The sequence below is a fragment of the Hypanus sabinus genome, chromosome 6 (genome assembly GCF_030144855.1).
Source record: "Hypanus sabinus isolate sHypSab1 chromosome 6, sHypSab1.hap1, whole genome shotgun sequence".
In the NCBI taxonomy this organism is placed as follows: Eukaryota; Metazoa; Chordata; class Chondrichthyes; order Myliobatiformes; family Dasyatidae; genus Hypanus; species Hypanus sabinus.
Window position 1 is genome coordinate 161,689,091 of NC_082711.1, and position 26,154 is coordinate 161,715,244.

At 39.8% G+C, this 26,154-nt stretch overlaps 1 protein-coding gene and 1 pseudogene across 1 annotated transcript in view; one reads left to right on the forward strand and one right to left on the reverse strand.

Annotated features, from left to right (window-relative positions):
• LOC132395208 (EF-hand calcium-binding domain-containing protein 5-like) overlaps positions 1 to 26,154 on the reverse strand; it is a 127,239-nt gene that overhangs the window by 75,333 nt on the left and 25,752 nt on the right. The window lies entirely within an intron of this gene.
• LOC132396221 (U6 spliceosomal RNA) lies at positions 23,711 to 23,809 on the forward strand (annotated as a pseudogene).

Sequence of the window (26,154 nt, forward strand, 5' to 3'; positions counted from 1 at the left end):
TGAAGCTGTCATTAAGTAAGAAATAATGAGTCATCTGAGCATAATGAGCTTGCAGGACAGGTCCTGTTGACAAACTTTCAGGAGTTCTTTGAGGATGCAATGAGTGTAGTGGATGGAGGGGAAGATTTGTTTTCCATTGGTAGGTGAGACTAAACTAGGGACATAGTGCCAAGATTTGGTGGAATAGATTTAGGATGAAAATAAGGAAAAACTGCTTTTCCAGAGAGTAGTTTATCTGTGGCATTCTCTGCCCAATGGGGCAGTAAAGGCTAACTCACTAAATATATTTAAGACAGAGTTAGATAGATGATTGCATAGCAGGGTGGGGGTGAGTCAATGGCCATATTAACCATGATCTTATTGAATGATGGAGCAGGTTGATGGGCCAAGTGGCCTACTCTTCCTATTTCTCATGATCTTATTAGCTTGCCTCTGACTTTTCTTCCTCTTTGAGCAACAACGTAATGGAGATCACACTGTAATGGAATAGTTGTTGCTCCACAACCACTGCGCTCCTGGCCTGGCATAGATGACTTACCTCGCCTCAGCACAGAACTGACTACACAGTTTATAGTCTCACTCTCAGGGACTCTGTCTTTGCTATACGTGGATTTTTATGGGTTCTATCATATTTCTCTATTTTCCTGAAAGTGTCTGCAAGAAAATTAATCTCAAGGTTGAAAATGGTATATGTACTTTGATAATAAATTTACTTTGAACTTTGAGATTCTGTCAGCTCCTGTCACTTCCTCTAACAAGTAAACATCAGAGAGTCACAAATGAACAAAATCCCCTCAGTATTCTTGTCACTGAAATTGTTGAACTTTACACTAGTTTCTTAGTGGCTTTTAGTTTCTCAGGTTTAAAAGGAGTGCTTCCTCTTTAAAAATCAGACAGTGGAATGTCAATGTGCTTTTAAACACTTGACATGATATTTATTTGATATAACACACACTTTCCCTTCCTGCATCTATTAGTCCATGATCAGCAAACACGAGCTGCTACAGTACAATGTAATGTTTGTGTTTCAATATAATATTTAAATCAAATGCAGCCACAAATGTTGAATATTATTTAGCAGTATGGAAAGTATAATAGCATTTCCCTGCACAGCTGCATTTTATGGACTTGGCGTTGTGTCAGGCCCTTGCAACCCGCATAGATCTTCTTTAGAATAAGGAGCACTGAATTTGCTCGATCTATCTTCAAACAGAGCCAAGTATCTCCTTGGCAGATATTGCTGGAATTACTTGCTGGGTAGACATACCTGGAACCATCAAAAAACCTTTAGTCTCCAAACTCGGAATGTTTCTCTTCGTGTTGCTGTAACATCTGTGTTGTCTGCACTAGTCAGACTGTCTATTAATTTCCACAGATGCTGCCTGACATGATGAGCTCCTTCACCATTTTGTGTGTGTTAGTCAGCTGTTCACCTTTTCTCATCTCATTGTACACACTCTGTGTTCACATATTGAAAGTTAAATGAAGGATTTTTTGGAAATTGAGTGGGGCAAAGGAAACATCTTGCTACTGAAGTACTGTACCTTGACAATCAGCAAAACAGGGAACAAAACTATCCATCTTAGCCAAGATTGAATTTATACTTCATCACGGGAGGACGAATACTACTAGAATCCAGTGCACTTTGTAAATGAAGTGTTGTTGTGCTTTTTGCAGCTTTTATAACTGAAACAGTGACTGCCTATTTTCAAAGGCAATCTTAGAGAAGCAATTACTGTAAGCATATTAGTGTTAAAAACTCAGAAGATAACAGGAACTAATTACCACTTTCAATATATAATTTATAGTTCTTTAAATTATATATCGCAATGTTCTGCTGCTGCAAAACAACAAATTTCATGACATACGCCAGTGATATTAAACCTGATTTTGATTCTGATTCTGATTCTGCTGGGCTGGCAAAAGGCAAACTGTGACCATCACACTACTGCAACAGGGAGGTTAAGAAGAGAGAGAGGAAAAAATTCAAACTGATTTAAGAAATCAATATGCTAAATAAGGAAATAGAAAGCTGTGTGCAGATCTCACTCTTGAGAGAAACGTAAGTTGCAGCCAAGAGGTTTTATTGATGAGCACTCAATGTGAACCCTGCAACAAACGGGAAGAGGAAGCACTCATTGACAAGAGCAGCTTTGGAGAAGGGGAAGCTGCCCCACACCATTTGACTCACCCATTCCCACCCAACCCCCTCTTAACACAAAGATTCCAGCAGACAACCAGAGCTCTCGAGAAGTCCCTGAGATAAAAGATGTGCGACGAGTGAAAATACAGGATGTCTGGCCACTGCAGTGACAAGCAGATAAGAGCATTTGAATGTAGCTCGTAGTTATTGAGGAAATGAGAAAAACCACAGAAAAACCAACCACTTGCGTGTCGAGAACTGCATCTGGTTTCTAGTGCGCAGTGGTCGACGTTAACAAAGACAAGAGAACAGTTGCAGGAACTCACAGAGACTTTGTGCACCCTTTTCTCATTGCAGACTCCCATGATGCCAACTTATCTCGTTACAATGCCACTGAAACCTGGTACCCAAATTTAAAATGCCATTTACAGTATGTTCTGCCACCTGTATTAATACATGAAGGAAAAATTGCACATACTCTGCTCATAAGCAACACGAATTGGCATTTCATTCTCTTCTTGCAAATGCACTTTGAGAGGTAGCCGGTCTTTACTGATCTGACTCGCTTTTGCTCATTTATTAGTGAAAGGAGCGTCTGGATGTAATTCTTCTTCTCCGAGGCTAATTGCATCCTATTCCAGGAAGGAGCTGACACTCTGGGTCAGTAATGTTCCCACAGGTGACGTGTATTCACATTATAAATTAGGAAGCAAATTAAAATAAGGAACAAAACACCATTAGAACCTCTGAAGGTCACAGGTGGATCAATGCTCACTATCATAGCTGTACAGATTAAAACTATTTTCCAATGATATTTCCTTATCTTTTGTGAAAATATGATTTCCAAGTCTTCATAAAGCAAAACAATTGTTCTTGCAGCATAGTTCGCAATGTATTATTTCTCAATTAATTTATAATAGTCACAAGGGGCTTTACTTTGCTTAGTTAAAGCTGTCCAATGCATCACTAGCACCAGTCTAACCACCACCAAAGACTTATGTACAGAAAGGTGCTTGAAAAAGGCCAGCAGTATCATGAAGGATCCCACCCACTCTGCTTATAGATTGTTTATCCCAATCCCATTAGGGAAGAGGCTATTCAGTATCCAGGCCAAGATCACTAGACTGATCATAAGCCCATAAACTCACCCAGCACTAGCACCTAACGTCACGTTATATACACTTAATCAGTCTATGTGTACAACAGTTACATGTAGATTGTGTTTATAGGATTACCTTTATACTTATATTTATTGTTATACTTTTTGTTGTTTTTATTGTATTCATCATTCTTATTGTGTTTTTTAATGCTGCATTGGATCGGGAGTAACAATAGTTTTATTGTCCTTTACACTTGTGTATTGAAGAATGACAATAAACAATCTTGAATCTTGAAGGAAGTTTTCATTCCCTTATTACGAATTGCATCAGGATCTAAACTCAAAGCACTATGATGATCTATGTCAGAACCAGCAGAAGGAAAAGGAGCCCTCAGGTGAATTAATCAACTCCATAACACCTATTGTAAAGTTGGTAAGGTGCAGTGCAGGAAAGTTCACTAAACCAAGGCTTGGATCAGAATCAGGGTTAATATCACTGGCATATGTTGTGAAATTTGTTAACTTTGCAGCAACAGTACAATGCTATTCATGATATTTTAAAAACTCAATTACAGTAAATATATGTACATGAAATAGTTAAACTAAATAAGTAGTGCAAAACACCAAATAAAAAGTAATGAGGTAGTATTCATGGGTTCAATGTCCATTTAGGAATCAGATGGGAGAGGGGAAGAAGCTGTTCCTGAATTGATGAGTGTGTGCCTCCAGAAGTTAGTTATAACATTTAATCTACTATGTTGTGCCACCTAAGTGCATCAAAGGCAGAACCCCAGTTCCTTGTACTGTTTAGAAACAGCAACTATTCCAAAATAACCAGCTGCAAAACAGCAGCACCAAAGTACAAAACACTGTGATAAATCTCCTGCATTCATATCTTGTATTTATCACATTCTAAAACTTTATCTGGAAGTGTCTGAGGTCAGAAAATCCCTTTGATTTGAAAGCTGTGATGAAATGCTTATCTGAAGTTTCCTCCAACTTCCAAAAAGATGCTGACGTTCACTGTTGAAAATGTTCCCATGGGCTTTGGGATTTTTATAAGTTATTTGCAATAAATTGGAAATAAAGGTCTTTTTGCAATAGTTATTTTATTAAAATAAAAGAAAAAATGTCACTGTAAAACTTCAAACTATACAATACTTAAAAATGTTTTCCAATGAAATTCTTCCTCTCTTTTGTGATAATATAAATCATGCCTAAATCTTTTGCACTATTTCTTAAAGCAGTACAAAAATGCTCTAACATAAAATTGATTGCTCTTTATTTCCTATTTTATAATGTGATAAATTATAATCTTTATAGATCTCATTTCAAGTCTTATTCCTATAGCAATTCTATCCTGCCAATGCAATTGCATTAAAAAAATGATAGAAAGCTCTTATTTATGTAATTATTCTACAAAAAGGGCTTCACATAGTAAGTCTAGAGGTATTAAAATGGGATGATCCAACATCATTGGGCCTCAAAAGGTTTCTAGTCAAAATTTACGGAAAGACTTCCTGTATCTTGTGGCTGTGGCTCTTCTTTTACAGTTTGCAAAGCAAAACATGCTGGACCACAAAAAAGTCATCATTTCTGAAAAATGCAACCCACTAGATAGAGGAAGTAAGAAGTTACTTGTTTGGTAAAGATCATGAACTTTTAAAAGTGTTGCTGACTACGGCATGTTTATTTGGTGGCTGTTTTGGGTGTGGTGATAAAGCTGTAGGCAAATTATATGTTGGTATGAATTACTCCAGTCTGCTTTTCCTTTGACTGATATACTGAAAGGAACATCTGCATTGAAATTGATTCATTAAAAAGGCCCTATTGATTTCCCACATATTCACTAACAGAGCTAACATTTGTCCATGGCATATTTATCTAATATTTACTAAATATCCTGTGTGTACGTAGATCACAGCGACAGATTTGACCACCTGATAGACTTGACTTGTAAGAAACTTTGCCACATGGGGACTCTTTTAAACAAAGGGGGTTGAATGTGGTGAACTACATGTGCCTGTCTGGACACGCCCCCTGCTGACTGCTCCTGTGGCTCCTCCCACAGGCCCCTGTATAAAGGCGATCTGAGGCCTGATGCTCGGCCTCAGTCTCCAGGACATAGTATGATGGTCACTCACTTTTGGTTCCTTCTTCCAATCAATAAAAGCCGATACCTCGCCTTACGTCTCAGAGTGAGTTATTGATGGTGCATCAAGTTTATTGATTGGAAGAAGGAACCAGAAGGGAGTGACCATCATACTACGTCCTGGAGACTGAGGCCGAGGATCAGGCCTTGATCGCCTTTATACAGGGGCTTGTGGGAGGAGCCACAGGAGCAGTCAGCAGGGGGCGTGTCCAGACAGGCACACGTAGTTCACCACATACATGAATTTCCTATTTAGCATCTTTTTGTAATGGTTTTCTGACCTCGCCTTTACAGCAACATTTAATTGCAAATCTGTTCTTATATATGTCAAAGGAGAAGGGTAAAATGTGCTTGAAACAGGAGGGAAGGTGAGGGTCAGGCGATTTCAACTCAATCTCATTTTCATAACCCAGTGGTAACTCCTTCCTCAAAATGGCACAGGTCAGTATAAACACAAAGTACACTGCAGATGCTGTGGTCAAATCAACACGTACAAACAAGCTGGAAGAACTCAGCAGGTTGGGCAGCATCTGTGGAAACGTCCTGACGAAGAGTCTCGGCCCAAAATGTTGACTGCTCATTTCCACGGACGCTGCCTGACCTGCTGAGTTCTTCCAGCTTGTTTGTATGTGTTGACAAGTCAATATAAAGCTGAGGGTTTAGCAGGGGTTGCGGAAGAATTAAAGACAAGAAATTCCGCAGGTGGTGGAAATCCAGACCAACACACACAAAATGCTGGAGGACTCAGCAGATCAGGCAGCATTCTATGGAGAAGAATAAACAGTGGACATTCTGGGATGAGAGACTTCCTCAGGACAGGAGAATTGAATACCTTCACCAGCCTCTCCATATTCCATCTGGTTTAGTTCAAAATTCAAAAGTTCGAAGTGAACGTATTACCAAAGTAAATATATGTCACCACAGAGATTCATTTTCCCGGTAGGACCCAATGGAATGTTGAGGGAAAGGGGATTGGAATCATTAATTTAGAAGCCCTACTCTTTCTCTACAAAAAAAAAAAATCTGTTTAAAGAAGTACACCAAGCTCTTTGAGCCTCTTGTTGACAGCAGATGTCAATGCAGATTGTACAGTCCTTATTTGGGTCCATGGTTTAAATGGTGGGCACATCCCATGAAATGACTGAGCACAAAACACCTGTTTAAATTTTGGCTAGGCTTACTCTGCTGCTGAGCAGGGAACAAGCAGAGCACTGGGCATTCAGCATCAATCGCAATCACATATCTTGAACTGTCTGCCAACACCATTCCTATTCCCATATTCCTACTCTACTTCCCATTTCTCTGCATCCTGCCTTTCAAGCACTGTGCACAAATTGTGTATAGTTATGGACACTTTGCCAATAGTAGTGAAAAACTGTAAAATCAAGCAAATAAAATACTTTTTATCCTACACAAATAAAATGCTGGAGGAGCTCAGCAAGAAAGTGAAATTGTTTCCCTCCATTGATGCTGTCTGACCTCTTGAATTCCCACAGCATTTCAAGATTTGCTTTATTTCTTACATGAACATCAAAACATACAGTGAAATGAGTTGCTTTAGGCCAACAACCATCACAGTCTGAAATGTGCTAAGTTGCATGGCTGTCAACATGGCATGCCCACAACATTCTAACCCTAAATCATAGGTCTTTGGAATATGGGAGGAAACCAGAGCACCTGGTGGAAACCCACATGGTCTTGGGGAGAAGGTACAAACTCTTTACGGGCAGTGGTGGGAATTGAACCCAGATCTTACAGGTAGTGCTGTAAAGTATTAAGCTACCATGCTGCCCATTTCAAATTTCAAGATTGTTTAATGCCATTTCCAGTACACAAGTGTAAAGGAGAACGAAATAATTGTTACCCAGGATCCGATGCAGCACACAAAATGCACCGAAGATAAAGAATACAATAATGATAATAAAACATATGATAAATATAAATACATTAGATAGCTTACAGTATATGTATAGATTGATTATGTGTCCAAAAAGTGACGCTAGGTACAGGAGTGTAGGTACAGAATGTGACTGACGGGAAATGATAAAGTTTGGGGTTGTGGGGGGAGGTGGGTTAGTGGGTGGAGGTGCTGATCAGCCTTACGGCTTGGGGAAAAGATCTGTTCTTGAGCCTGGTGGTCCTGGTACGGAGGCTATGTAGCCCCCTTCCTGATGGGAGCGGGACAAACAGCCCATGAGCAGGAGGGTGGGCTCCTTCATGATGCTACTGGCCCTTTTCCAGCACCTTCCTGTAAACTTCTATGTAGCATTGATAGCTGGTTCCAGTGATGTATTGGGCAGTTTTGACTACCTGTTGAAGGACCTTCCTGTCAACTGTAGTGTAGTTTCTGTACCAAACAATGATGCAGCTTGTTAGTTGCTCTCTACTACAGAATGACTATGAATGTGCATGGTTCAGCTCTCTTTGGCCCCCTCAGATAGTAGAGGAGCTGGTGAGCTTTCCTGACTGTTTTGAATGTGTTCTGGGACCACGAGAGGTTGTGTGAGGTGTCCTCTTCCAGGAGTTTGAAACTGCTCGTAGTTTCCACTGCTGTGCCGAAAATTTAAAGCGAAATGCGAGTTCAGCGAGTTTTCCTGAACTCGGTAACCATCTCCTTTGTCTTGTTGACATTAAGGAAGAGGTTATTTCCCAGATGTAAGCGTGCTGCTCAGGATTTCCAGCATCTGAAGAATCTCTTCTGCTCTCCTTTTAAACTACTAGATCTTCTGCACTTAATCTTAATAATTTGCTCACTCACAATAGTCTCTTCGATCACTGGAAATAATCTATTTCAATCCTCTTTGTCAATTCCCTTCATAATTTTACAGATCCCTAATGAACAACAGTCTCACTCAGGTAAGTTAGCTTGAGCCTGCAATTAACAGTGTACACACAGATATTTGAGCTCCCTTTCTATGTAGGATGATATTGGAAGAAATCTCAGAATACTGAGGGGCTGCAGTATTCTGTGTTCACCAATATTAAATGTAGATAATAACAGCAACAAACTATGGGAGGAACTCTGAGATTTGGGCCGCTTCTTTTGGAAGAAAGGAATTGTCAATAGTTTTGATGGAGACCCTGTGTTAGGATTCAGAATCAGAACCAGATTGAGATGTGAGAGGCTGTAACTCTTCCTCACAAAGGTTATTGGGCAACTTAAGTTTGTTTTTAGATTTCATTTAAATGCAGTTATCATGTTGCTGTTATATTTTTGTGGACCAACATGTATAAAGATATGAATTAGAATTACCAGCCGACTCACACTTCATGCCTGCCCTGTCATTTAGAAAGATCATGCTGAGATCAATGCCACACTTCCATCTCCTTGTGGAGATATTTCACCCTCTTATTTATCGAAAATCTATAAACTTCTGCAATAGAATATTCAAAAATTGAGCTTCTGCAACCCTAGGAGCAAAAGAGTTGCAAAGGCACATGATTTCAATAAGGCTTCCAGATGGGAGATGGTTCAAAAGTTTAGGGCCCATGGGATCCAGGGCAAATCGGATCTAAAATTGGCTTCACAGTAGGAGATAGAGGGTGATAATAGAAGGCTGTTTTCATGTTTGCATGCCTGTGACTTGGTATTCCACAGGAGTTAGTGCTCAACCCTTGCTGTTCATAACATAAATGAATGATTTGGATGTACAGTACATGGCAGTCAGAATGTAGGTGGGTGACAAAAAAACTGGTGGTGTTGTTGACAGCATTGAGGGTATTCTTAAGTTATCAATTAATATTGATTTATTTGTGAAATGGGCTGAGAAATAGCAGATGGAGCTTAATACAGATAAGTCTGCTGTTTGTATGTAGTTTTTCATTGATTCTATTATGTTCCTTTGCATCTACTGTGAATGCCCACAAGAAAATGAATCTCAGGGTAGTATATGGCTATATATACAGTTTATGTACTTTGACAATAAATATACTATGAACTTTGAACCGTCAATTGTGAAGCAATGCATTTTGGAAGTTACCATGGGGCAAGGACGGGGGGGGGGGGGTTATCAAGAATCAGAATGATTTTGGTGTGCAAGTCCAGAGATCTTTGAAGGTGGCAGCACAGGAACACAATAGGGTTAATAAACAATATGGAATGCTGTCTTTCACTAATACAAATGCAGGGAGGTAATGCCCCAAGTTTCTAAAACATTGGTCTGACCTCCGCAGAAATGCCATGTGGAGCTGTGCTCACCACACTATAGGAAGTATGTGGTAACTCTGGAGAGGGTGTACAGGAGATTCACCAGGATGTTGCCTGGATTAGAGCATTTTAGTTAGGAGGAGAGTCTGGAGAGGCTTGGTTTGTGAACTGTCCTAATTAATGCAGACCCTGAATATGAGTTTTTTACAGATCATGTTACAAATAACTAGTAGTTCTGATTACTGCATCACTATGACGTTCCGCATTAGACAATTTATTCTGTCTCCCCGTACTGTTGTGATCTACAAACTATTTTTCGAATGCTATCCATAATTGCTGCTCTACACAATGGGAAACGATTAAGAACATTTAGAGGGTTGTGGGTGTCTGACTTGCCTCCCCTCTCTTGCCATTTGCTTGGCACCTCTAGTGCTAAATTCCTTTTATTTTCTGCCACAATCATTTCCCCATTTTGAATAATCCACATTCATTTTAAACTTTTCCAGTGGCACTATCTTGGATACCACACAAGCAGCTTCGCCCAAGTTACAGAATCACTTCCTGATAACATTGAACTGCAGAGATTATACAAAATTAAAAGGAAGCTTTCTATTATATATTTCCTCAGAAGGAATTGTTTTTAAGCTGTAGTTGAAGTTTAGGGTGTTGGATCTTAATGAATTCTCCACAGTGAACACTTGGCCTTAGTGACAAGAGGAAGCAAAAAAGGCAGCACAAATGACAATCCGACTCATAATAATTGTGAATAATCTGCCAATATCTGTGACAGTTGAGTACAGGAGCAAAGAGGTCCTTCTGCAGTTGTACAGGGCCCTGGTGAGACCACACCTGGAGTATTGTGTGCAGTTTTGGTCTCCAAATTTGAGGAAGGACAGTCGTGCTATTGAAGGAGTACAGCGTCGGTTCAGGAGGTTAATTCCCAGGATGGCGGGACTGTTATATGCTGAAAGATTGGAGCAACTGGGCTTGTATACACTAGAAACTAGGAGGATGAGAGGGGATCTGATTGAAACATACAAAGTATAAGATTATTAAGGGATTGGACATGCTAGAGGCTGGAAACATGTTCTCGATGTTGGGGGAGGCCACAGTTTAAGAATAAGGGGTAGGCCATTTAGAACGGAGTTCAGGAAAAACTTTTTAACCCAGAGAGTTGTGGATCTTTGGAATGCTCGGCCTCAGAAGGCAGTGGAGGCCAATTCTCAGGATGCTTTCAAAAAAGAGTTAGATAGAGCTCTTAAAGATAGCGGAGTCGAGGGATATGGGGAGAAGGCTGGAACGGGGTACTGATCAGCCATGATCAGCCATGATCAGCCATGATCAATGGCAGTGCTGGCTCGAAGGGCTGAATGGCCTACTCCTGCACCTATTGTCTATTGACAGATATATCAAAGCAATGAGTTACCCATTCACACTGCTAGGGAAATAGATCAGATTATTTCAAGAAGTATTTTACTGAAAAAGGGACTGAAAACACAGGAAGAAGTGGGGATTGTGGAAATGGGTTTTAGGTAGGCTTTACCCTCAGTAGTCTCCTGTATTGGGTACATCCTGTACTAATAACGTGGCCACGGAATGTATATTCATGGTCTTCTGCTGCTGTAGCCCATCCACTTCAAGGTTCAACAAATTGAGCATTTTGGGATGCTCTTCTGCACACCACCATTGTAACACATCATTAGTTGAGTTACTGTCACCTTCTTATGGTTTCTTAAGACTGTCATAGCCAGGGGTGATAGTGAGAAAAAGCCCGCACTACCTATGAAATGCTCCCAATGGCATGTGTCTTAAATAGCGTCAGAGAACCGAGTCCAACTCCTGGCTTAGCTACTGAGCTTGGTAGAACCATTTCTACTGACAGGAGAAGTGGCTAAGGCGGGTTACTGGGGTCTTAACACCAGTTGCTTCAGACACATGAGGCTCATCAGCAACGGTTGGAATTCTCATCTCGGAGAAGATCTCAAACCACTACTGCCTTGCAGCTATGCCCACTCACAGGGAAGGCTTCTGGAGTAAACTCTGCAGAAAAATCTGGGGCAGCAGTCCCTAAGACAGTTTTATTTTGAGTTCAATGCTGACTGTCAACTCCTGCCACATTACTGGTGCCAAACTGTATCGCCTTTGTCACTAGCTGCATGGAGGGGTGGGGGGGGGGGGGCTGCTACGTGAGCTCAGTTTGCTCCCCATATCGTACTGCCCTGCCTGTGTACTGGCTTGGGCATCACATTGACAGCTGGGATGCAACTTTCATCATCAACCCCCACCAATGGAGGGCATTACTTTCCCATCAGCTTGAACCAATCTGGCCATTCTCCTCTGACCTCTCTCAGTAATATTGTCCACAGAACTGCTGTATACTGGATGATTTTTTTTTGTTTTTCCCACTAGTCTGGCCATTCTAGAGACTATTGTGTGTAAAAATCCCAGGAGATCAGCAGTTTGTGAGATCTTGAACCACTCCTGTCTGGCACCGACTATCATTCCCCCATGGTCAAAGCCATTTAGCTCACATTCCTTCCCCATTCTGATATTTGGTCTGAACAACAACTGAACCTCTTGACTATGCCTGCATGCTTACATCCATTGAGTTGCTGCCACATGATTGGCCAATTACATATTTGCGTTAAATAGCAGATGCACAGGTGTACCTTATATATATTGAGTGTATATTCTATCCCATCTAGGGTTCTGCATTTTCAAAATGCTGATCATCAATTATAATGGAGGCTGAATGAAAGTGATGCATACAGTTCTGCACATATTTCCTTCAAAATTTAATTTTCCTGATCTCTATATATATGCCACAATCAATAGAAGGAAACAGGCTATCCAGTAATTCAAATTACTTCTGTCTATAAGACCTTGCTGCTCTGTTATTTTCCATTACCAGAATGAATGCATTTCCTCAGGACCTAACAGATTTCAAAGTTCAAAGTTTCAAAGTTCTAAGTGCAAAATACATTTATTATCAAAGTAAAATTTATACTGTATTCAATCTTGAGATTCGTCTTTCTGCAGGAAACCACAAAACAAAGAAACACCACAGAACCCATTTTTAAAAAAACCTGCACAACAAAGAATGTTAAATACCCAATGTGATGGAGGGCTCAAACTGTGCAAACAATAAAAAAGTAAACAAATAACACGCAGAGCATTAACCACAATTTCCCTGAAAGTAAGCCCATGGCTGTTCAGTGGTGAGGCAAGTGAAGCTGTTCCAGGAGCCCGATGGCTGCAGGTCACGGCCACGGAGCCAGTTCAGTGTGGAAGCGAGTCCCCATGGCTGCAGATCATAGCAGCAGTCAGTTCAGCCCAAACCTCGTGGAGTGGTGAGCTGAACACGAGCTCGTTCTTCGCCCTTGTCCTTGATGCCTTGATCAAATTGTACAAATGGTGAAATACAGTAAACAAAAGCACGTGGAACATGAAGTGCAGTCGCTGAAAGTGAGTCCACAGTAACGGATCTTCTTCAGTGCTGAGGAGAGTGAGGCCTGTTCAGGAGCCCATTGCCTACAGAGCAACATCTGCTCTAGAACCTAGTGGTTTGGGACCCAAGACTCTTGCGCTTCCCACCACCCGACAATAACAGCAAGAAGAGAGCTGTTATGTTTTGTCGGTCTAAAACATTAAACTAATTGAAAGGAAAAAGCAAGAGGCCAGGAGAATGGGTCTTAATTTGTTCACTACTTTAGTGAGAGTGCATGAATTACATGGTAGGAACATGATGTATGATATGCAATTTACTTATTTTTACATGCAGCCTGTAATGAATTATTGAAACATACAAAAATGCTTACTCAAATGATATATTTACAATATTACTCAAATAATAATAAAATATTAGATACACAAAATTCCCCCCGCTTAGCTGTAAACTTTCACTTAATATAGAATGCATCTCAACTATATACACAGTATACTACTGTATATAATGCAACTACTATAAAGATATCCACTGCATAGTAATTATTTAAATTGTCCCATTCAGGCCTAAAGATTTAATCGCTGTAGTAGCTTTCTTATTCTTGTGGGGAAACGTCTTTCCTGGTGGCGGGGTGGGTAGGGGGTCACTCTGCTTGGCAGGTAAGGCTTGTGGCTATGAAAACAATCTCAGGTTCGGGAGCCTCATCCGTGGTCGTTGTAGCAGTTGACTCTGACACTGCAGGAAGTGGTTCTGACAGATATGGGCACCTTACTTCTTCTTTTCTTGGCTTCTCTCTCTCTGGATCTTCTTTGATCCTTGCTTCTCTCCTCATCCTGACTTCTTTCTCTCTTTTGATCCTCTTTCTGTTCCTTTTTCTTCTTTCTAGAATGAGTATCTTGATCTTTGGAAGGATCATTATTATCAGTTTTTCCATCAGCACCTTACACGTTAGTGCTCTTTTTGAAACTGCAATTTGATCATTTTATCTTTTTTCTCTGCCCTGAGCGATCCATTTATTTTTCTCTGCCCCACATGCTCCTTGTATATGTCCTACTTTGTTGCATTTTCTTCAAGTTTCACCTTTCAATCTGCATTGATCTGGTGTTTGTGAGCCCCTGCCACAACAGTAAAACAATTTGTTCAACCAGGTCGGTTTCTGTTTAGATGCCGCAATTTTGTTCACACTCACTTTCATTCCTGACTTCAACTCAGTTGCTTCTCTGTCTACTGTTTCTATTGATACTGCAATTTCAACTGCTCTTTTAAATATGAGTTATGCTTTAGTTAGAAGCCATTTTTTGAATGCTTTCTTGTAAGATTCCACAAACTAAATTCTCTTTTGTTGCATTATTGAACTGACAATGTTCAGACAATCTTTGCAATTCAGTCATGTACACTGAAATGGACTCCCCTTCCTTTTGATCCCACTTATGAATGCTAAAGTATTCTGCAATCTAAAATGTCTTTGGTTCTAAATGTTTCTGCATTAATTTCACAATATCATCAAAGCTCATTTCAGCTGGTTTGGTTGCAACAGCTGGATTTCTATGTAAACTATATGTCTTTAAGCCCAAAGCACTCACCAAAATTGTTACTTGCTTTCCATTGCTTGTTCAATTTACTTTAAAAGGCTGCTCAATTCACTCAATATACATAACTCTTGTTTAATCGAACACACTTATTTTTCTGATGTAGCCAGCCATATCTGCTCATTATTATTATTATCATTATCACCTGGTATTCAAGGTTTATGAACCCATGAATTTAATCGATTTTCTGCCTTCTTCAATCTCAAAAATCTTTCCTCCTTTTGAAAAGCATGCTGCAAATTCATTTTTACTCAACCATATCTGGCTGTGTTTTTTTTTTAACTCGAACCTCTTGCTGAGTTCAACAGGTAGGTAATCATCTTGGGTTCATTTAAAGCTTCTTCATCGTTACTGTTATGTTACTCAATATTACTTAAGTACTACTGAAATATTAGTACACAACATTCAAACACAGGGAGACAGTGCTGAACACCTATTCAATTTCTGCTCTCGTCCTTGTCCATTTTAATCGTGTTTGATGCTTTAATTGGCATGGGGTAATGGAGCTAACCATGGGTTTGTCTTTTGCCATGAGGCCTTGACACAGTGCCCACCCCCAGCGATGGCCAGCCCAGCCTTACCTGCACTCTTGAGAGTCTAGTTCACTGAATCCCCCAGGAGATTGCAGAAGTGCCAGATCATTTAGTCAGTTCAAAAGAACATCCCAGCTGGGGTATGATAATGATTGGGAGTGAAGAGAGAGGGAGGAAGGATGTTGGAGTAGTTAGAAGATCACAGAGTGAAAGAAGATCAGGGAGAGGAAAGATTTGCAGGGAAGGAGGGATTGACTATAAATGAAGAGAACTTAAATAAGGCATATACAGTATCTAGAAGGAGGATAATATGGTGTCTTGAATAAGATTCTGCCCTTTAGAGAAGCCTGAAGCAGATGATAATCTATAGTTAATATATTTTAATATATTATGCACCCATTGCCATTTTAGGCTCAAGATACCAATTGTGACATGGCTCGCATCATCAGCTCCTCTGGTATTAACTTCCTGAGATATGGGAGATAATGAGAGTCTCCTGGTACTGTTATCCCCAGCATCCATTTTAGCTCTAAACTTCTCCGTATCTTTCATTCATTTATCACATGTACATCGAAACATAGTGAAATGGGTTATTTATGTTTTCACCCTACACAACCCATGGCATTATAAGAAAGAAGAGCAATGAAGGTCTCCCTGTGACTTGGCCAACAATTAACCTTAAAACAAAGTTTTTAATCATAGGCAATCAGTTAATGACATGGGCAGCTTGCTGTGCATAAACCAGTTGCATCATTTCCTGTTTGACTATCCTTCAGAAGTTACTAAAAGGGTGGCAAGGTAGCACAACGCTTTACAGTATCAGTGACTGGGTTCAATTCCCGTCACTGCCTGTAGGAGTTTGTGCATTCTCCCTGTGACCACACAGATTTTCTCCAGCTGTTGCAGTTTCGTCCTACAGTCCAAAGGCATACTGATTGGTGATTTAATTGGTCATTGTAAATTGTCCTGTGACCAGGCTAGGATTAAATTGGGGGATTGTTGGGCAGCACTTTGAAGGGCTGGCTGAGTCTATTCCACGTTAGATCTCAATAAATAAATAAATTGGCTTAAGAAGTCTTTGGAACATTTTGTAAGGATATCGTAGGATATAGAATGAATAAAAGCAATATTGAAGTACGAGAAAATGAAACAGAAATAACTTATAATATTTTAGGACAGCTTCTTCCTCTTTGCCATCAGACTTCTGAACTGCCCATGAATACTACCTTTTTGTTCCTCTTTTACACTGTTACAGTATTTATTTATTTGCAGCATACTCATTTTTATGTATTTGTACTACAGCAACAAAACAACACATTTCACAACATATGTCAGTGATAATAAGCCTAAAAATTTAAAAATAAGTAACCGGAGTGTTATCTGTGTATGCCTTTACAGCCCGTCACACTTCTTTCACTGATGAGATAATGACCAATTGCAGCTTCACCTCAAACAATTACCTCAAAAATTAACTGATAATCAGAGTCACTATTGGATTTCCACTTGCAGCTAAGAATTAGAACTTTGCTTTCCCTTCAGCTAGAGTCATAGAGTCAACGCAGAAGCAGGACCTAGTCCATGTCAACTATCAACCGCTCATTTATGCTAATCTATTGTTAATCACACTTTTCTATTTGCATTGTAATGTACTCCTGTCCAAATTTCAATATTCACATTCACCTTGGGGCAATTTGCAATAACAAATTAACCTGCCAATGTGCAAGTCTTTGACAGGTCTTCAAACACCTGGGAAAAAACCCATATTAGTACAGAGAGATCTTGCAAACTCCACACAGGCAGCATTGGGGGTCCGAATTGAACATGGACAACTGGCGTTGTCAGACAATAGTTCTGCCACTGAGCCTCTCTGCACCACTGCTCCCCTCTCTACCACAGCTCCAGCAACCGCAGACTTGTTTCCAGGTCCTTTGTGTTTATACCAGATGGTACATCATTGTGCATTGTGATTGTTGACTGCTGCAAAAAGCAGCTGCATGCATCCCTGGCTCCCTGAACTGCCTGGCTGCCTTGTCAGAGGAGGACAGTCAGAGGCAGAGGAAGAAAAAAAGTGCAGGAGAGGATGCCAGGCTGAACAAAGCCACACTGTAAAACCCTCAGATTTCTATTGGTCTTTCTTCACTTCTGCAAACATGGTGCTCTTTGACTCCTGAGCACTTTCATCAGTTCCTTAAATGAATAGTTGTCCTCCAGCTCCGGATTTATTGGCCATCCCTTCTACTGGCAGCTTTTCAGAACTTCTGCTCTTTGGGGAGCATTACAATTTTTTTCCTCTGCTGACCTTCTGAGAATGAGCATGAATTTGACAAAGGGTAAGAAATTAAGCATTTTGTAATCTGTATTCCCAACCGTTCCCCGAGGACCTTAAAATTCTTCAAAGTACAATCAAGCCCTTGAGGACAGGAGAATACAAAAAGAATATTTTAGAAGTTCCAGCTCTAGCAAGAAGCTGACATAACTAATGTACTGTTATCCAGTCTGTCATTTCCAACATTTGAGTGGAATATGTATATAATAGGCAGCAAATGAAAATACTTAGCACTCTCCCCCTTTGCTGGCTTGTATAATTTATATTCTGTTGTTGTTGGAGCCTACTGGTTTGTGGTGCTGATGCAAGCAAATTTTTCAATATACCTGTACCTCATTATGTTTGTGGAGACGCCAATAAACTTGAATTGTCTTACTTAAGTAGTAATAGCTCCTTTTTGGAAAATTAACTGATATTTATTGAGCCAAGGAATTTAAGGGGAGATACTACTGGGCCCAATCCACTGAGAATACATATGTCTTCATGATGGTGAGAACAATGATAGTTGTTTCATCAGAAGCTTTTTCTAATACAAAAAAAAATCCACCGTGATATGCAAAAGCAAGTTAGTTTTTCTATTTAACAAGTTACTTTGAAATGATTGCTACTGGGCCACTGATTATAACTACGTTGTGTAACATCACCTTATCAGTGCTAAATAGTTGAGAAAAATTCTATTTTCTTTCCTCTTGATAGAGATGTTCTTCATCGTCATCAGTATGTGCCATGTTGTATGATGTGGGTGATCACGGTCTTGACCATGATTGCACTTGGCAAGTTTTTCCGCAGAAGTGGTTTGCCATTGTCTTCTTCTGGGCAGTATCTTTACAAGATGGGTGACCTCAGCCATTATCAATACTCTTTAGAGGTTGACTGCCTGACATCAGTGGTCGCATAACCAAGACTTATGAAGCTGTATCTCCACCTGATTCCATGACTTCACGTGATCCAAATACTGTACTTGAGCACTGACAGAACTTTAAATTTTCTCTTAAAGTTATTTGATTGGAGAATCATGTGGCAAAGGAAAAAGGTATTTTTTCACAGCCAGTTTCATGGAAGACTTTTCTGTTTAGATCATCCTGCACATATTCACCGTTACTTTGCTCATAAAAATGCACAGCATTCCAGAAATTATTTGAGAAGCTGAGAGGAATGTCAATGGTCAAGCAGTATCTTTGGAAAGACTGGGAGAGATAAATCAGGATGACGTGATCCCTTGACACTAAACTTAGGCAAAAAGATTGCTGGAAGAATTAAGAAGGAGATAAAGAACTGCATAGCTTTAAGGCCCTGAGAAAGTAATACTTCATGCAGGAATCTGTAATAAATCCTACAGAAATGTAATTTTGGCAGACTCAAGAGAGTTACTCAAACAGCTGTGGTTTTACACTCATCTGGTCTATATCACTTACATACTTCTTGTTAAAAACATTCAACTGTAATTCCGAACTCCAGCACCAGAAGTCAAAGACCATAATTATATGGGCTGATAGTTAGTGTTGATAAGCTCATTTAAGTTCTCATATATTTTATCAGTTGTTAAAAACTGATAAGGGCCTATCAATTTCAGTCATCTACTTATCAATTTTAGTCAATTTTCAAAAAGATTGATGGTGATTCTGTCAATGCTTCCCATGTGTCCTAATCTGGTTTAGAAACAGGAAACAGTAAGTTTTTCCTCCACCTTTCCCTTCTAACCAAGACACTTCCTCACAGTGAAGCAAAGTTAATGAACCCCTACCAGCACTCCAGTACTTCACACAGCTGATCATAGACATGCCTTTATTTACTCATTTAAAATCATCCATGTGAAAGCATAATGGAAAACAAGAAAGGTCCCCAGGGCGACATTGGAAGTTTAAATACAGACAGGCCCAGTTTCCCTAAGGGTTCATTTCCTGAGATCTTTTGCTGAGATGATGCTGTCATATCAGTCTACATACAGTTGTATGTATTTTCTCATTTCTTTGAAAAATCACTCTAACACTACCATAGATGGAATACCTACTGTATCATCATTAATGAATACCATGAACTTTTTATTAGCACAGGCTTACAACATGCTTAAAAATGTATGGGAGATTTTGTATAAAGTCAGTTTTCTGGAAGTCAGATCAATCATAGCTCTGTATTTAGATGTCCTATGGTGTATCTATAAAGCAGGGTCATTTATTATTTGTAACTTTCAGGAACGTGAATCATAAATTTTATGTCATAGAAGAAATGGCATGCTTCTAAACAAGTTGACCTCAGCTTAGTGTCATGCCTCAGTTCTAACCCACATAATATTAAAAATGTGACTCTTCAAATGTGTGATCAATTTGTTTTGAAAGTTCTGGTGGAATCTGATTCAATCACCCTTTCAAGTGGGGCACTGTAGATCATAACAACCTCATCAAAGTAAAATGACTTCAATTCCCCTCTGATGATTATTTTAAACCGTGGCCTCACGTTTCAGCACACGTGAGAAAACTAAAGGAAATAGCTTCTTCCTCCTTCCTTTATTGAAATTCCTCATTATTTTGAATATTTTGCAGAGTCCTCTTAGCTTTCTCAAATGAAAACAACTCCAGAATCACCAATCATTATATTCATCCAGTCCCTTAGCCTTATACCTTCCTGGAAAATCGCCTTCCATTCTCTCCAAGGACTTGAGATTTGTCAAGATGCCCTGCGTCATTCTCCGGTTTGTTAACAGTTGACAGAAATCCTTATCTTTACATTCACCTTTCTACAAAGAAAATTATCCCATATACTTTCCTAAACTGCATTTTCAATTTTTTCCTCATGAGTTGCAATTATTTAAAGAAATTAAGCTTTTAAAATCTTCCATCTGCCATTGATGGACTGGTCAGCAATTACCTGTTGATAGCTCTTACACCAAGCCTTGCTATATCTAGAATAATATAACTACAATGTCTGATGTTACCCCATCATTACAATTGACTTTGAATACATTTGCTCATTTGGATTTAATGCTTGATGTCATTTCTGATATTAGATGAGGCTGCTGGGAACTTGGACTCTGGGTCATTTCTATCCAAAGACTGCCTAACCTCAGTGGAAAATCAGGACCTTGGTGTCCAGGAGGTAACATCGCTTCAAATGCTGCAGATACTGATAAGATAAATCAATTAAGAACTGGAATAAAATGGGCAAAACCTCTCATATGTTATGCAGATCTGCTATGGGCAAAAATGATTTTTATTTCTTTCTTAGTGGATCTAATGTTCGACTACATCAGCTAATCAGAGCCCCATGAAATTAGTGTCCTTCATTTGTTAGCTCCATTCATAAACAGGAATTGACAATGGACTGTTAACACATTAAACTGTTTTTAGAAGAAACTATCCTGCATGGACATCAAAAACACTGTTCATTCTTCAGAATTCGAGTTGATAAAGGCACAAATTAGGAGTGCATTGGTTGGACTGTCTTCCTCCTGCCAGTTTGAACATAGCCGCCGTGAAGAACGCTGAGGAGGAAGCAACTCACATGAGCTATAGGGAAAGGTTGAATAACGTAGGACTTCAGTCTCTCTAGCATAGGAGAATGAGGGGAGATCATATAGAGGGGTACAAAATGATGAGGGGTATAGATATGGTAACATGCAGAGATTTTCCCTCTGAGGCTGGGTGAGTCTAGAACTAGAAATCATGGCTTTAGGGTGAAAGGTGATAATTAAATATTTAAAGTGAACCTAAGGGGAGAACTTCTTCACCCGGAGGGCTGTGAGAGTGTGGAACATGGATGCAGTTTCTATTGCAACATTCAAGAGAAGTTCGGATAAGTACATAAGTGGGAGCGTTGTGGAAGGCAATGGTCTAGGTGTGGGTTGATGAGTCCAGACAGAATAACAATTCGGCATGGACTAGTTAGGCTGAAGAATCTGTTTCTGTGCTGTAGTGCTCTATGGCTCTAAGTATGAGTCTATGACTAACTTGTTTTCTTGAGTTGTTTGAATACTTTAACCCTGTCTTGGTCTTTTATTTTCATTGAAGTCATGAAAATGAAAATTTGACTATTGATTATCATCCAATGCACAGAGTTATGATCCAGTTCTGCCTCAAATGAAAAGAGCTGCAGATTTCTGATGGCCTGAAGGGCCTGTTTTTGAGCCGTGGTGTTCTGTGACTATGATTTCACTCCATTGCCCAGATTAACCATTCACCTCTTCCACCACTAGCATGCAATGGCTTTTTCTTGTACCATCTGCAAACATCAACCACAGGTAGCAGTTTGGTAAGGCTTCACTGACACCACTTCCTGAACCTATCTCTTCTACAGCCCAGAAGGACAAGGGCAGCAGCTGCCTATATATCCTGTCAGTCACTAGTTCCATCTCAAGTCTATTTTACTATTCTTTCGCCATTGGCAGGTTATAATCCTGGAACTCCTTATCTCGTGGCAGATTGAGAGAATTTTCATTGTAATGGTTCAGCAAGTTGCTCACATCACCTTCTTCTCAAGGACATTAAAGATGGCTATAAATGCTGGTTCTGCCAGAAAAACCCACACCCTTTCTTGACAGTTACAAATCAGCAGTACACATTATATCATAAAGTTGCAGATACAGCAATTACAAACATGTAAAATAAATAGTAGCTTCAGAAAGCTAAATTGTTGTAATTAAATGTTATGATTCTTCCAAATTTCATTACTTTCCTCAGCTTATCTTTATGGTATCATTTGTTCCCTTAAATTTTGGCTCGTAAGTGGCTCCCAGATCTGTTTTGTCGAAAGTATCAAAAGGGTATAGGATGTTCTCATGTTTTTAGTCTCCATCCTGACAAAAACAACAAAGGCAGAACATTTTTGTGATTTTATAACAGTTAAATTTATCTATGTTTGTTGGTTAAGGACATTGATTCTCAGTGGTCTTTTACTTCCACTGTTACACTTCAACTTGTTATCACATTTCCAAACGGACTTCCTTCAAATTTCAGTTTTGTCTCATCACATGGCTCAAAAGCAATTTATATAAGCCAATGTTTCTCAAGACACAGTGGAATTGTCAGTTCTCCAATCTTATTTGAATTTGATTGTATTAATAAGTAAATCTAGTAAATATATTGATATTTCTGCGGAGTGGACAGCAAACACTTACAAACAAACTTGGTTCGACTTCCCATTTCCTGTAGAATCCCTCCTTTGCTAAATCCACAGCTCTTTCCTTGCATTGTCCCTCATTATCCAACTGATGCTTGGGCGAAAAATGTCACACAACAGCAGCTTTAAGTCAGCAACGCAATGTTCACCACTGTGCATGTGGAAAGAGTGCTATAGCAATAGAGAACTGTTAAATCATACAAAGTAGAAAAAAAGCCATTCAACCACCCATCCAAATATCATAAAGCTCCTCACTGCTTTTCAACCTCTGTACTTAGTGAGTTCTCTCCTACATGGTGATTTCATAACCCTCTCAAATCACCTTGCTCTCAATCCTCTAACTTCATTGCCTTCTAATCTCACTTAATTTTTCTCCACAACCCATCTATTTACATGATCATCTGCCTTTGTTTTGCCATCACAAAATATCATAATGACCATTGTCTTAATAGATGGTGTCATCTGTGATTATTTTCTTGACTTGCTTTCTACCATTTTCACTCTTTCTCCTCCTAAATCTTTTGCATCTCCCTTGGAAAAACCTTCTTCCCCAGCACAGTTTCAAACTCACTGATGTACGCAATCTTCTTGGGCCCTCCACACACAGCACACACCCTTTGGCAGCACGTACAGTACCGGGCAAAAGACTTGGGCACATACGTATACAGTAGCTAGGGTGTCTAAGACATTTGCATAGTACTATAGTAATCTTATATATTGCACTGTGCTGCTGCAAAAAAGCACATTTCATGGCATATGTGAGTGATGATAGATCTGATTCTGATACGGGTCTCTATTGTGGAGTGAGAGTGGGAAGAGGGCAGGGAGAGGGGAATCATGGTTGGGAAAAGGGGAACAGAGAGGGGAGGGAGTAGGAAACACCACAGAAACATTCTGTAATGATCAATAAACCAATTGTTTGGAATCAAATGACCTTGTCTGGTGTCTCCAGGCTGGAAGTGTCCACACCTGCAGTAAACACTGCCCTTGGCACTCTTTCTCTGCCACCTGTCCAACAGCGCTCCCACATCACTCCACCCTTGCCATTCCCAGCATTCTTTGTTCCTGCCATATATACAAACTTGCTCTCCACTCCACATTGACAAATATAGTACTGTGTAAATGTCTCAGGCACACTAGCTATATATATGTGCCTCATATTTTTGCACAGTGCTGTACATTATAATTAAAACAACACAGAGAAGATTAACCTCGCCCCTGTGCAAGGATGGCACAGAAATTTATGAAGGATTGCATATTTGTTAATGGAAGAACAGCTAGCACAGCTGTTAGTGTGACACTTTATGGCACCAGCTGTCTGACCAGGGTTCGATTCTGTAAGGAGTTTGCACATTGTCCCTGTGACCCCATGGGTTTCCTCCAGGTGCTCCAGTTTCCTCCCATATTCCAAAGATGTACGGTTAGGAATAGTGAGTTGGGGGCATGCTATGTTGGTGCCAGAAGTGCAGTGACCCCTGTGGGCTGCTCAGCACAATCCACACTGATTTGATTTGATGAGAACACTGCATTTCACTGTCTGTATTGACGTACAAGAGACAAAATTAAGCTAATCTATAAGATTGTTCAGCACGAACTAGAAGGGCCGAGATGGCCTGCTTCCATGCTGTCATTGTTATATGTGGTTATATCTTTAATCATTAACATTTCTGCAGCAACTAAGATGCTAAACTCTATCTGATTTCCACCTTCAGCATTCTAGCTCCTATTAAATCTTACACTGGCCACTCCACCACAAGTTCCATTCATGCAGATGTGAATAAGTGTGAGAGACATTCACTGTCATAGCTGACTGGACAACATCGAATCAAAATCAGAATAAGGCTTAATGCCACTGCCCTATCTGACAGGAATTTGTTGTTCTGCAGCAGCAGCAGTACAGTGCTTTAGCTGCTCACTCTTCCAGGTCTTCCTGGAAATCAAAGGCAACCTCTGATTTCTTGTTATTGCTGACAATTGCTCTCTCAAACTTCTGTTCCTTGCTTTCTCCTCTCTCAACTCCAGTGACAAGATTCACATATTCAGATCCAGAAACATGAAATACGTTGGTTTGTGCTAACAATTACACATCTAAGGTTATGCTTGGGGCAGTCCACAAGTGTCACCACAAATTCGAAAGCCAACATAGCATGCCTGCAATATTTGGCAAAATGATACAGATCACAGCAAAACACAATGAGCAATAAAACTACACCAGCAAAACAAGCCCGCTTCCTCTCTTCCACTCATCCACCCAAGCACATGAGCAGTGCTCCAATTCCAGTCCCCCATCTCCAGCCTCCAGCCTCCAGTTTTAAGTTATCGGGCTTCAACTTCTGGACTTGCGATCAAAATTAAATCAATACATAGATTCCAAGTAGAATGTATTTCTTTTCGTATGGAAAAAAAAAACAACCAGCTTGGAAAGTGGCTGTGGTTATCAAGAGAAGTTGAAGATAACATTAGTTCAAAGGAAGAAGTTTATAATATTGCCAAGAACAATAGTACAACTGAAGAGTGGGAAATCTTCAGAATTAAGGTTTGATGGGACTGCAACTATGCACCATGGGTTAAGGGTGAAAAGTGAAAAGTTTAAGGGGAACATTAGGGGAAATCTCTTCACACAGAGGGTCGTGAGATTGTGGAATGAGCTGTCAGTGCGAGTGATGCATGTGAGCTCAATTTCAATGCTTTTGCGAGAAGTTTGGATAGGTACGTGGATGGTAAGGGTACGGAGAGCTGTGATCCCGATGCAGGTCAATGGAATAGACAATTTAGGTGGTTCGACATACACTTGATGGACCAAAGGGCTTGTTTTTGTACTTTTTTTAATGAGTCTATAATTCTAAACTTTAGGGTATATAGGAATTGATAAAGTAAAAGGAAGTAAAAGGAATCCAGTGAGAAATGTGAAAACAGAATCTACCTGTAAATGTTTTTTAGTGAAATGATATTAGGGAATAAGAATGAGGCAATATTAAGTCAATATTTTATCTATTTTTCCAGAAGATGAAGATTGCCCTCACCAATTTTTAATTCTGTCCACACTTCCCACTGCCTTGGGAAAGCAGACAACATCAACAAAGCCCCTCCCAACCTTGTCACTCCTTCTACTCCCTCCTCCCACTCCCTCCTCCCATTTGGGCATAAACTTGAGAACATGTAGCAACTGGCATAAAGACAACATTGAACTCACCATTACCCAACTCTTGAATGGACCACTTGTCACATAAAGAAGGAATTCTGATCTCTTAATCTATCTCATTGTGGCCCTTGCATTTTATTTGTCTATCTACAATGCATTTTCACTGTAACCGTAACACAATATTTCTGTATTCTGATTTTTTCCTTCTTATATGACTTCACTGTATTTATATATGGTATGATCTGTTCAGCTGGCATGCAAACAGCTTTCCACTGTATTATGGTACATGTGGCAATAATGAACAATTATCATCTATAAACCAAATACCAGTTACAGAACATCTGGAAATAATGGAGGATGACTGGTGTACAATGAATAAGTAGCTCAAAGAAATTGGGATTATTTTCAAAAACAATTAATAGACAGTAGTAAGGCTCTGAGGACCATGTTTCCTCCATCTTTAGAT